This window comes from Lactuca serriola, chromosome 7 (assembly GCF_051521515.1).
Source record: "Lactuca serriola cultivar US96UC23 chromosome 7, Lser_US96UC23_V15, whole genome shotgun sequence".
Lineage (NCBI taxonomy): Eukaryota > Viridiplantae > Streptophyta > Magnoliopsida > Asterales > Asteraceae > Lactuca > Lactuca serriola.
This window is the reverse complement of record NC_136414.1, coordinates 197,648,893-197,661,003: the sequence shown is the minus strand read 5'-3', so window position 1 is coordinate 197,661,003 and position 12,111 is coordinate 197,648,893.

Here is a 12,111-nt window from a genome sequence, read left to right as displayed (position 1 = left end):
CCGAGGAATCATAAAGTTAGCATTATAGGCCCCTTATTTACTAAATGTACTAAGACTCGACTGCACTGTTTGTCTTTTTTAATGATGTAAGTTTTCCCAAGTTTAAGACTATCTTTACTAGAAAATAATTTTCATTACTTTTTATGTGAGAAGATCACAATATGAATGTAATGGGAAAATGAAGGTATTCAATAATATTGTATAAGTAATTACTGAAGCACTTACTACCTTAAAACTAGTTTGTTAATTGTGGTTAAAATGTGAGATGGTTATAACCATACTGATTGACATGGGTTCAACACGGCGACCTCCTGGCATCGAAACTGATGTGACATTTGTCACCTCTTGGCCTTCCGGACAAACCGTAGCGAACAGTCGGGATGCGGGCTTGTCAGTCCCGTATAGATCTATACACACAATGTCCGCTCTCCCTCCACGAGACTCTAGTTACAAAACACAACCTAACAAGTATATTGCTAATCCGTGAAGTAGTAGTTTCACATTATTGTCATTTTGTTCTTGTTATCGTATGTTCCTTCTATTCTTGTTATTGTATGTTCCTCCCTGTTTCTCTTTATAGTATGTTCTTTCTGTTTCTCGTTATAACGTGTTCTGAACCCTTAAACTATACCTATTATAGTTGAATAGTATGTTTGTTTTGAACTGTCTCTGATTTGCAGAAAAGACTCGATTATCTACTGAGTTATGCTCATACTTTAAAAATGATGTTTTATATAAAATAAAGTAACATAACTTAAAAAGAGTTTTTGAAATGGTTTTGATCACTTATAAAAGCATAAGAAATCCTTTAACATGATGGTTATCACAAATAACATTTACACATTTAGCATTGTGTTCAACTTGTATTCCCCCCTTAAAAGCAATTAAATCATTTAAAAGATTGATTATAGGGGTGTCAACTCACCTTATGTGGGTGGTTCAATTGAAGGTTCACGTAAGGATGAGAATTCCATGAATGAAGTTCTGAGACACAAACGAGTCCTAAATGACATATAATGGCATGTATAGGCATGTAATTAGTGTTTGAAACAACTAACATGAAAGGAAACTACCTTAGGGACAAGGAAACACTTGAAATGAAGTGTATAAATCACATGTGATTGATCAAAGGGAGTTTACGGCCAAAGGAAAGTGTTCACGGCCATAGAACACATGGTGTGTTCATGGCCATGTATGAACTCATGAAGGGTTCATGGTCGTGAACACTTCAAGCTCATGAAGATGGTGATGAAACATGAAAAATCAAGGCTAGTATCTAGTAGTCTTTCAAGTATAACAAGTTTAAGGTTGAAACACTTATGATTTGGGATCCTTAGGGAGTTCACGGCCACCAAGAACAAGTGTGTGTTGTTGGTGAAAGATGATGATCTTGAAGATCTAGAAAAAAGTGGTGAATTCATGGATGAAATCATAGGGTTGTACTAGATCAAGAAGGATATCAAGGAACAATGGAAGAATCACTTACAATTTGGACAAGAAATGGAAGTAATTCTTGATGATAGTTGAGAGAGAATGGAAGTTCTTGAGTTGGGATTGTGAAGAATGATGAAGAAATGAGGTAAATTTATACATAAAGGGGAAAGATCACGGCTAGAATAGAGTTCACAGTCGTGAACTAGGTTTGCGGTCATGAACCTCAAGTATTGGGTTCTCTAGTTCGGGTGCAACCTTCTGATCTCGAGCTAGTACTTCCTAACACTCAATCCTTATGTGTAATAGGCTTAGAACTCATTAGAATGACCCTTAACAAGGTTAGAAGGTAATGGAATTAAGTCTAACTTTTGGCTGATTGGTTGGAGTTTACATGATAAAAAGTTTTAGGTTGTCACATCATCCCCCCCATTAGATGGAATTTCGTCCTGAAATTAGCTTTCCTAGTTGTACTCCTGGGGTCGTGCTCCTCTGAATAGCAGAATAACCACTCGTAGACTTGGGCAACTTTGCCCTAATGCTCATGATAGGATTCATACCTGGTCCATCTATCATTACCTCGTGTATTCAAGTCATATATAATTAAGATTAGTAAGACAGTCGGATGTGTGACTCTGTCTCAGGTACACAACCAAACAAGGAACAAGAGATAGAGTGGAAACAAACATACTAAATCCGCATAATCATAATTATATACCAACCTCACGTGTGCAATTATTAGTGATAAGTGGGCTGCATTCGTCCTTAGCCTCTGTGATTGAACTTGATCCGTTGGACAAGTGGTAGTTCGGGAAGGTCTGCTGAGTATATGGAGTTAAGGTTTCGGAGAGCAAGGTACTCGTCGCATGAGTACTTCGGGTTTTTAGAAGACAAGAGACAATACTGAGATCTAGGTCGAGTTGTCAGTATGAATGACGAGGGTTTCGTGAATTTGACGGTCAAGGTGATGAAATTTCGAAACATATGAACTTAGTATGGTGAGCACCACGCCAATCCATGACGAATGATGACACCAGACTCTTTACAGAAACAAAAGTTAGGCCGATTCGAAAGGAACGTTTTTTATACGATGGTGTATCCCGAGTGTGCTCGACAATGTACTCTGTGTAAGCATTCTAGTGCTTTCTGTTTTCTCCTTGATATTACCACTGCCACAAATCATACCACGATGTGCGAGTACTAACAGTGAAAGTGCTTTAATAACTAGTGTCGATACTCTATATTCTTGTAACACCGGATTTCTGGTACGATTTTATTTAAGAATTTTTCTTAATTTTGCCATGAACTCGGCGAGTCTGCGTCCCCACTCGCCGAGTATCAGCGAGGCGGACACGGGGTTTAAACGGGGAACTCGGCGAGTCGATGCATGGACTCGGCGAGTCCACCCGTCTGCATGAAACTCTATTTTAAGACATTGCACCCTATTTTACCCACTCAAAAACACCCATTTCGTCCATTTACTCCCACAAAGTAGTAGAGAACGACCCTAGCCCCCTTTTTGTGTTCTTGAGTGATTTTGATCTTCCAAAGAAGGTTTTGGAGCTTAGAAGAAGAGGGAGGAAGTGGAGTGTTCTAGAAGTGAAGGTAGACCCGAAATCTACTATGTGGAAGGCAGCAAATCAGGTAATAAACCTCCCCCTCCCCCTCCACGTTGCTCATTAGCTCTTAGGTTCCTTTTGTCCCCAATGGGTGGTCTTCAAGCCTTAAAACCCCCAGATTTAGTGTGTATATGTGATAACCAGACCCTAGGAACCGAGACCCATGAGTTGGATCCGTTGCATGTCTCAGGGTTGGCCAGAATGGGTGAAGAGTTGAAGGGGACTTGGCGAGTGCCAAGGTGCGCTCGGCGAGTTCCATGAAGATGGCCTTGAACTCGACGAGTTGTTCATCAAGCTCGGCGATTCCCTTGAATATAGCCTTGAACTCGACGAGTTGTTCTTCCAACTCAGCGAGTCGTATGAACTTTCCCTTATTTCAGTAGGGTTTAAGTGTAGAAGGTCCAACCCTTCGTAACCGCACGCGGAATTAGCAGTTTAACGTGTAGCTATAGTCCCAAAATCTCCAAATCTCCAAGGTTGATGTTCTAAGGGAAGATTGGAGCGACTTGTGAGATCTGTTCGTCGGACTCGGCGAGTCTCTCTTGGACTCGGCGAGTCTCTCTTGGACTCGGCGAGTCCAGTCGCGAGTTTGTTAGTTGTCCCCGTTTAGCGAGTCAGGCTTACTCAGTGAGTGGGAACAGGGACCTGATGAGTCAGAGTCGGACTAGACGTAGAAGGACTCGGCGAGTCGCTTCATGGACTCGACGAGTCTAGTCAATCAGAGAGTTGACTTTGACCAGTCATTTGACCTAAGGGGTATTTATGAGTACCTAATCCATGTTGACGGATTTATAGTCGGAGGGATTACCGGTGCGGCAGCCAGGCGTAGGTTGAGCAAGTTTTCAGCAGCTACTCTCTAGGTGAGTTTTCCTTCCAGTAGGGACGGGTCTAAGGCACCAAGGCCAGCCCGTATAGACGATATGTTAGTATCGGAGTGTGGGCAGAGCCCGTATCTCATAATTGAGTTTGATTGTGATACCTACTAGTATGATAGAATTGTTTATACTCGTTGTCTGTGTGATACTTGTATGTTATGGTTCAGTAAGGGGGTGTGGGCGAGGCCCGTATCTCTCAGATAGCGGAGTGTGGGCAAGGACCGTATCTCACAGATAGCAGAGTGTGGGCGATGCCCGTATCTCTCAGATAGCGGAGTGTGGGTGAGGCCCGTATCTCCCAGATAGTGGAGTGTGGGCGAGGCCCATATCCCCATGGGTGTGGGCGAGGCCCATATCCCCTAACTGTTCATTATATGATTGTATGGTATGTGGCATTATGGGGGAAAATCACTAAGCTTTGTGCTTACAGTTTACAGTTTTATTTTCAGGTACCTCTTCATCGAAGGGGAAGGAGTTGGCGCGGTAGCGGCACATCATACACGCACTTTGTTTTTCCGCATCATGATCTATTCTGGGATTTTGTACTCTAACATTATGGTTGTTTTTTTGTGTTGGATTTCAAACACGAAATATGTTTGTGAAATGTTATGATCAGGCGATGTTTATTTACTAATGTTTTTCAAAAGCACTGATTTAAAAGTGAAAATTTTTGGCATGTATTTTTGGGATGTTACAAGTTGGTATCAGAGCCCTGGTTTGAGGGATTCGGATACACCTTCGGGGGTGTCTGGACTCAAATCGAGGGATTAAAAGATTTTTTTTTAAAAGAAATAATTTTCTAAAGACTAAGTAAAAGAGTTTCGAGAAAGAACAAGGTGTATGATGTGTGCGACCGGCCGAGCTAAAGTAAGTTTTCCCCAAAGTACCCATACAAGTTATTGTTATAATTATCAGTTTCAGTTTCAGTAGAACAACATGCTAGAATATGACTAAGGATCTAGGAATGATGCCTTATGTGCCTGCTTTATGTGTTCCAGCTTTATGAAAATTGCATGCTAGTACTGAGTAGACAGTAGTAGGATAGCCTGTTTAGGTTATGCCTGATAGTATGAGCTTAGCATTGTATGCTAGTACAAATCAGTCAGTATGATAGCCAGAGTAGTATATACTTGATTATGTGTGCTTAATGCCCGAATGCTACTTGCTATGTTCTTTTAGGGTTCTAGTCGTCTTTCACTAACTAGTAAACGAATATGTTAAGTTACATATTGCGAGGACTAAATAATTTCAAAAGGTTGGGTCTAGCCCTATTTCGCAGCTCTTGTTTGAGTCCAACCGTTGTAGGATAGGACCTTCCATTCGAAGAATTATCTAGTCTGAGTAATATGTAATAGTATTCGCGAGCTAGTTAGGTGAAGAAGGCAGGAACTTCTTATGCAGCTGATGGCGGAGGGTGGGATGGTGATTACCTAGGGCAAACCTAGGATGAGATTAGCTCGAGATCAGCAGTAGTAGTAGAAGGGATTTGGTGGAGCCAAGGCAGTTCTTGAGGAAAGAACGGATAGATGTGGAAGGTAGTATGGGCCCATACTACTGGAAGTAGAGGATCCATACTTGAATCGAGGAAGGCTGAGGCAAGACCAGGGACCTTACAGTAGCTGTGACCCCTCTAGATGTATTAGTACCATTGACAGTTGTCGTTATGTATTGTAGAATGGTGGTACTACGTTCGAGGCCAACAGTTGGCGGTTCGGGAGAGGGATCGGGTTCGGGTTCAGGTTCCGAACCAATGGATGAGAGGCTACGTGAGTTCATCGCGTCAGAGATCACCAGAGGCATCCTTGAGTCGACCCCCATCATTTTCGGATCGATCAAGGAAGGGATAGTTGAGCTGATGGAGGACCATCTCAGGGTGTTCAGGAGTGACATGGCATCTGGCCAGTCAGGATCTCGCACACTGTCCTTCAAGGACTTCAGGAGCAGCGGTGCGACGGATTTCCATGGGGCGAAGGACCCCATTGCGGCCAGACAATGGATCATAGACATTAAGTCAGCGCAGCTGACCAGCTTCTGCCCCGAGGGGTCGAAGGTGAGATATGCAGCAGGGTGTTTGAGAGACAGAGCTAGAGACTGGTGGGAGTCTGTTGGTGACTCATTGGGAGCCTCGGCTGTTGAGGCTATGACATTGCCGGACTTTGTGACCCGGTTCAGAGTGGATTTTGCACCTGCAGTGGAGCTCCAACAGTTAGCTAAGGAGTTTTTGGATATGATACAGACCACAGAGACTGCGGCGGAGATCACCGCCAAGTTCCGGGAGAGGGCGTTACTGGTGCCCCAGTATGCGGGTGACGAGGATATGAGGAGGACCCGCTACCACGACATGTTGCGAGCCGACATTCGGGAGCATGTTAGATTTTCAGCTTGCCCGACCCTAGATTCTATGATTGATAGGGCGAGGGAGAGGGAGATAGATCTGGAGCACATCCGGAAGAGGAAGGTAGAGGAGGGACAGGTGACTGGGGCTTCTGGGAAGAAGCCCAAGGGATCAGATGGTATGCCGAAAGGCCACTCAGGACCAGGCCGCTGCAGGAAATGCGGCAGGTCGCACGAGGGAGCGTGTAGGTTGGGATCGTCGGGCTGCTACAAGTGCGGCACGACGGAACACTTTAGCAGGGATTGTACTGCCCCTACTCTAGTTTTTCAGACATCTGAGTTGCTGTGTTTCCACTACAACCAGAGGGGCCACAAGAGGGCCAATTACCCCCAGTTGGCACCAACTGCGCCAGTAAAGGCGCCAGCTCCAACGACCCTGCGGATTACAGATGGCTGGCAGGGCAAGGGAGAGGTTCCGATGGCGAGGAGCCGGGCATTTCAGCTGATAGCTGAAGAGGCATGCGCTACACCCGATGTGGTGACGGGATCATTCCATGTGAATGGTATCCCAGTACAGGTGTTATTTGACTCGGGTGCCACCCGATCGTTTGTTTCTCTTGCGCTTAGCAAGAAGTTGTCTGAGTCTGCATGCATGTTAGAATGCCCTTTAGAGGTGGAGATTGCGGATGACCGGTCAGTACGAGCATCTGAGGTCTTCCGAGATTATGTGCTAAGGTTATTTGAGGAGCGCTACTTGGTGGATTTGGTTCTCATTCCATTGCGTGGGAACAATGTGATTATAGGCATGGATTGGCTCAGCCCTAATGGGGCGGCGATCGACTACGCGCAGCAGCTGGTGCGGATCAGAACCCCATGTAGGGGAGAGCTAGTGATTAAGGGTGAGAGACCACAATAAGGACCAGCTCTATGTTCAGCAATGAGAGCTAGGCATTACCTTCAGTAAGGTTGCACGTGTTATGTCGTCTATGTTGTGGATACCCGGGAGGCGGGTAGGACTACGGTGGACGATGTACCCGTGGTACGAGAGTTTGCGGACGTATTCCCTGAGGAGCTGCTTGGGATACCTCCAGAACGATAGGTGGAGTTCAGGATCAAACTAGTCCCTGGTGCGGCTCTGATAGCCAAGGCACCGTATCGGTTGGCTCCTCCCGAGATGCAGGAGTTGTCTGCACAGCTGCAGGTGCTGTTGGACAAGGGTTTTATCAGACCTAGCAGTTCACCCTGGGGAGCCCCGATTCTGTTTGTGAAGAAGAAGGATGGGTCGCATCGGATGTGTATCGATTATAGGGAGCTGAATAAGGTAACGATGAAGAACCGCTACCCACTCCCGAGGATTGATGACCTCTTTGACCAGCTACAGGGAGCATCTTGGTTCTCCAAGATTGATTTGCGTTCAGGGTATCACCAGATGAGGGTCAGAGAGGAGGACGTACAGAAGACTACATTTCAGACGCGTTATGGCCATTATGAGTTTGTGGTGGTGCCATTCGGGCTCACCAATGCTCCTGCCGCATTCATGGACCTCATTAACCGCGTGTGTAGACCGATCTTAGACCGGTCGGTGATAGTATTTATTGATGATATCTTGGTTTACTCCAAGACGCGAGAGCAGCATGAGGAGCATTTGCGAGAGGTTCTGGAGACCTTGAGGAGGGAGAACTTGTATGCTAAGTTCTCCAAGTGTGAGTTCTGGTTGCGCAAGGTGCAGTTTCTTGGGCACCTTGTTAACCAGAACGGGATTTCGGTGGATCCGGCCAAAGTGGAGGCCGTGATGAGTTGGGAGGTTCCGAGGTCTCCATCAGAAATTTGGAGCTTTCTATGATTGGCAGGCTACTATCGGAGATTTATTCAGGACTTCTCTAAGATAGCAGTTCCACTCACCCGATTGACTAAGAAGTCGGTGGTGTACTGCTGGGGGCCTAAGCAGCAGGCCGCATTCGAGATGCTGAGACAGAGATTGTGCGAGGAGCCAATCTTGGCCCTGCCCGAGGGCATGGAGGATTTTGTGGTGTAATGTGACGCATCCATCACAGGTTTGGGAACGGTATTGATGCAGAGAGGGCATGTCATCGCCTACGCGTCGAGGCAACTAAAGCCTCACGAGACGAACTACCCGATGCATGATTTGGAGTTGGGGGCTGTTGTGTTCGCCCTCAAGATTTGGCATCATTACCTCTATGGGGTTCGCTGTACGATTTACACGGACCACAAGAGCTTGAGGTACCTCATGAACCAGCCAAATCTGAATATGAGGCAGCGTCGGTGGCTTGATGTGGTAAAGGATTATGATAGTGAAATCCTTTACCACCTTGGGAAGGCCAATGTGGTGGCCGATGCGCTTAGCCGCAAGGCGCCGCCGATCAGGGGTATTTGCATGCGGATGACAGTGGTGACTCCGCTTTTGGAGCGGATTCGGGAGGCTCAGCAGGAGGCCATGAAGGAGGAACATCGGAAGAGTGAGCGCATAGTGGGCCAGGTTTCCTCCTTCGACTATGATAGCAGGGGATTATTGACATTACACCGCAGGGTGTGGGTGCCATACCTCAGAGGAGTGCGCCAGATCTTGATGAAATAGGCGCACAAATCTCAATTCTCCATTCATCCCGGAGCAACGAAGATGTATAGGGATCTTCGTCTGGACTATTCGTGGCCCTGCATGAAGCGGGATGTGGCTTGGTACGTCGAGTGGTGCTTGACCTGCAGGAAGGTCAAGGCCGAGCATCAGAGACCGCATGGCAAGATGCAGCCGTTGGATATCCCATTGTGGAAATGGGAAGATATTACGATGGATTTTATCACCAAGCTTCCCAGGACCACGCAGGGAGTGGATTCGATTTGGGTCATCGTCGATCGATTGACCAAGAGTGCCCACTTTATTCCGATTCAGGAGAGCATCTCGGCCGAGAAATTGGCTGATATTTACATCAGAGAGGTAGTGGCACGACACGGAGTACCATTTTCAGTAATTTCGGATAGGGATGTGCGGTTCACTTCCAGGTTTTGGAAGAAGTTTCATGACGAGCTGGGTGCTCGTGTGCATTTTAGTACCGCCTTTCACCTGCAGACGGACGGCTAGAGCGAGTGGACCATCCAGACTCTGGAGGACAGGCTGCGGGCGTGTGTTTTAGACTTCGGAGGTAGCTGGGATACCTACCTTCCGTTGGCGGAATTCTCGTATAATAATAGCTATCATGCGAGTATTGACCGTCGTCCCTTCGAGATGTTGTATGGGAGGAAGTGCAGGACCCCGATATGTTGGGGCGAGGTTGGTCAGAGAGTCATGGGGAGCACCGAAGTAGTGCTCAAGACAACAGAGAAGATTCAGCAGGTCCGGAGCAGGCTTCAGACTGCTCAGAGTCGGCAGAAGAGTTATGCCGATAGGCGCCGATCAGACCTGGAGTTCCAGGTCGGGGATATGGTTCTCCTGAAAGTGTCGTCGTGGAAGGGCGTCATTCGATTCAGGAGACGGGCCAAGTTGGGTCCCAGGTATATTGGACCATTTAGGATTGTGACCCGAGTTGGCAAGGTGGCATACCGGTTGGATCTGCCAGCCGAACTCAGTAAGATCCACAACACTTTCCATGTCTCCCAGCTGCGGAAGTGCCTGGTGGACGACTCAACATTGGTGCATTTGGAGGACATCCAGGCTGATGACAACCTGAATTGTATCGAGCGGCCTGTGGCCATCCTAGACTGGAAATCGAAGGAACTGAGGAAAAAGAGAGTGGAGTTGGTGAAGGTGCAATGGCAGCACCGGAAGGGCTCGGAATAGACTTGGGAGCCCGTGAATGAGATGATGGAGCATTACCCGGAACTGTTCTGGGAAGGAGCGACAGACTTCGAGGACGAAGTCTAAAATAAGTGGGGGAGATTTGTAACACCGGATTCCTAGTACGATTTTATTTAAGTATTTTTCTTAATTTTGTCATGAACTCGACGAGTTTGTGTCCCGACTCGCCGAGTATCAGCGAGGTGGACACGGGGTGTAAACGGGGAACTCGGTGAGTCGATGCATGGACTCGGCGAGCCCACCCGTCTGGATGAAACTATATTTTAAGACATTGCCCCCAATTTTACCCACTCAAAAACACCCATTTCGTCCCATTTACTCCCAGAGAGCAGTAGAGAACGACCCTAGCCCCTTTTTGTGTTCTTGAGTGATTTTGATATTCCAAAGAAGGTTTTGGAGGTTAGAAGAAGAGGGAGGAAGTGGAGTGTTCCAGAAGTGAAGGTAGACCCGAAATCTACTCTGTGGAAGGCAGCAAATCAGGTAATAAACCCCCCCTCCACTTTGTTCATTTGCTCTTAGGTTCTTTTTGTCCCCAATGGGTGGTCTTCAAGCCTTAAAACCCCCAGATTTAGTGTGTATATATGATAACCAGACCCTAGGAACCGAGACCCATGAGTTGGATCCGTTGCATGTCTCAGGGTTGGCCAGAATGGCTGAAGAGTCGAAGGGGACTCGGCGAGTGCCAAGGTGCGCTCGGCGAGTTCCAAGAAGATGGCCTTGAATTTGACAAGGCCCGTATCTCCCAGATAGCGGAGTATGGGCGAGGCCCGTATCTCCCAGATAGCGGAGTGTGGGCGAGGCCCGTATCCCCATGGGTGTGGGCGAGGTCCGTATCCCCTAGTTGTTCATTATATGATTGTATGGTATGTGGCATTATGGGGGAAACTCACTAAGCCTTGTGCTTACAGTTTACAGTTTTATTTTCAGGTATCTCTTCATCGAAGGGGAAGGAGCTGGCGCAGTAGCGACACATCATACACGCACTCTGTTTTTCCGCATCATGATCTATTATGGGATTTTGTACTCTGACATTATGGTTGTCTTTGTGTGTTGGATTTCAGACACGAAATATGTTTATGAAATGTTATGATCAGGCGATGTTTATTTACTAATGTTTTTCAATAGCACTGATTTAAAAATGAAAATTTTTGGCATGTATTTTTGGGGCGTTACAATTATGATGCTCCTTGGTACCTCTATGATTGCCTGGCATATAGAAGTTATGTATAATTAAGATGAATAAGACGGTCGAATTAGTGACTCTGCCCCAAATCCACAACCAAAAAAGGAAGAAGAAGTAATGCGGAATCACTCACTCTAAGTCTACAAAATATTAGCTATGCACAACCCTGATGTACATACTATGCCATCATAGCTTACCCGTACGGATCTTTAGTTCTCTTATGAATGTTGTGACTTGTTCAGATGAGTGAGTTATTATAATTACTTTCAAATGTTTTCCCCAAGTTTTAATCTTATATAGATATAATCTTAAATTTTAAAGTAATTCTTATTTCGAAGACGTACCGCTGGTCGCAGGGGACTCCGGGGTAGCTTCTCCTGCGGTGATCATCAAAATCCGTCCATCCGTGCCTGAGTTCTTCGTTATCGGTCAGTCTCTCTTGTAATACCCTATCTCACCACATCCATAGCAGGCCTGATTTATTTCTACTCCGGGGACTTGGGAGATCGGTTGTGCTGGTGCCCTGTAGAACTGGGAAGTGTGCCCTTTCCTGTGGCAATTTAGGCATTACATTTCCCGACATACTCCGGTGTGGTGGTATTTACACCCATCACACTTCGGGAGAGTTCTAGTATATCGACTGGCAGGTGTTGTAGTGGCGTATATAGTACCCAATTTGTTGCTCCCGTGGGGTTTCCTATGTTGTTCGCTCTTTCCTCTTTTTCCCCAACTTTCGTTTATAGTCCCCTCCCTTTGATGGCTCGGGAACGGGGACCACCATGCCATGGCGGACTACATGGTCAATGAGTCACTAGGTCAGGCGTTTGGCGCTATCAAATGTAGTTGGGTTAGAAGACA